This window comes from Manis pentadactyla, chromosome 13, assembly GCF_030020395.1.
Source record: "Manis pentadactyla isolate mManPen7 chromosome 13, mManPen7.hap1, whole genome shotgun sequence".
NCBI classification, from domain to species: Eukaryota; Metazoa; Chordata; class Mammalia; order Pholidota; family Manidae; genus Manis; species Manis pentadactyla.
In genome coordinates this window covers 74,453,845-74,455,853 of record NC_080031.1, presented here as the reverse complement: position 1 = coordinate 74,455,853, position 2,009 = coordinate 74,453,845, and positions in this window count along the sequence as shown.

Genomic DNA, 2,009 nt, shown 5'->3' with positions numbered 1-2,009 from the left:
AGTCTTGGTTCTAGGCCCTTCTGTTTCTTTGCATTAAGTATATCATGCCATTCTCTTCTGGCCTGTAGGATTTCTGTTAAGAAGTCTGATGATAGCCTGATTTGTTTTCCTTTGTAGGTAACCTTTTTTTGCTCTCTGGCTACCTTTAATGCTTTGTCCTTGTCTTTGATCTTTGCCATTTTAATTATTATGTGTCTTTGTGTTGCCCTCTTTGAATCTCTTTTCATTTGAGTTCTGTGTAGCTCTGTGTCTGAGAGGCCATTTCTTCCTCTAGTTTGGGGAATTTTTCGGCAATTATTACTTCAAAGACACTTTCTATCCCTTTTTCTCTTTCTTCTTCTTCTGGTACCCCTATAATGTGGATATTGTTCCATTTTATGTGGTCACTCAGCTTTCTTAGAATTCTTTCATTCCTTGATATCCTTTTATCTCTCCCTGCATCAGCTTCTCTGTGTTCCTGTTCTCTGTTTCTAGTCCATAATGGTCTCTTACATCTCGTCCATTCTGTTTTGAAGTCCTTCCAGAGCTTGTTTTATTACTGTATTCTCCTTCCTTAGTTCTTGCATATTTCTCTGCAAGTCCATCAGCATGGTTATGACTTTTGTTTTGAATTTTTTTTCAAGATGACTGGCGAAATCTGTCTCCCCAGGTTCCTCTTCAGGAGAAACTGCAGCAGATGCTGAAGTTGTCTGGGTTATTCTTGTCTGGATCATACTTTTTTGCCTTTTCTTGTTGACAGGTGGTATTGAGTGTCAGCTGGGAGGGCCAAACTTTTTACTTGCTTCTGTCCTTTCTTTACTGGGACAACTGCGACCCCTAGTGTCTTTTGTTGCGTAATTGCTCGTAGGCTGTGTCTTTGTGTCTTGCCCAGCCGGAGTGGAGGTATCTCCCTTTCTGTGAGCATGGTTTTCCTTAGTTTGTTTCTCTGCTTTCACAGAGCCTGGGGGGGTAATTAATGTGAGGAGATGGGGGGCTGTTTGTCTGTTTACCTCCATGAGAGTTCTCAGAGCTGTTGCCCAGGGGTGTAGTGCACCCTGTTTTCCCTGTAATTTCCAGCCACTGAGCTGTGACCTGTGTTTTTTCCATCTAGCTGTTAAGTCCCTGTCCCTTTACGACTTTCAAAAAGCACTGTCTTTTCTTTGTCACAGGGGCAACAGCTTCGGAACCCGCACAGAGGTCTTGCTGCCCTATTTCCCTAGTTTCCAGCCCTCCATGCATGCACTGTGTCTGCACTCTGGTGCTGGTGGTTGCGGCTGTGTGTTTAGCAGTCCTGTGCTCCCTCGCCCTCCCTCTGGGTGCTGGTGGGATTTGTGCTCGGGTCTTGCTTAGCCCGGTGTTGGATCTTACCCCTTTCACCATGCGCTGGGCTCTCGCATGTGTGGATGTAGTCTGGCTCTTGTCCTGTGTCTTCTGGTCCCTCTTTTAGGATTAGTTGTATTTGTTTTATTTTCAAAAATATATATATTTTTGGGAGGAGATTCCCACTGTCCTACTCACGTCTCCATGTTGGCTCCACCCCCCAAGATTCTCGCCAGCACAAATTTGTTCCACAAAGAAAAATAGTCCATTCTCAGCCAGTGAGACTCCAGGAGACCATCCTTGTCACTAAGAGCATTTGTGTGAGGTTGGGAGACTACTGTATTTGGCCAAAATAGTGGAAACCCATGGCCCTCAGTGTTCAAAACTAGAGGGTTGTAAGCCTGTGGAATAATTATGGGCACACAAGGGAGAAAATCGGTGAGGGATTCATTATGTGTATGAGGCAACTGACCCTGAAGGCTTCCAAAATTTAGCTGAATGACAGAAAAAGGAGGGTAAATCTCGGGGTTTTCGGAGGAGATGTTGAGGATTGTCTTTGTTTTAGTTCCAGTGCCAAGAGTCTCTTGCCCCAGTGAATTGTTGGCTGTGGCCCAAACCTCATTATCATAATGATTGGTGGCATTAAATTTATTATTCCTCCACCATAACCAGAGGCCAGAGATTTGCCTTGCAAACATGGATCTCGGGTG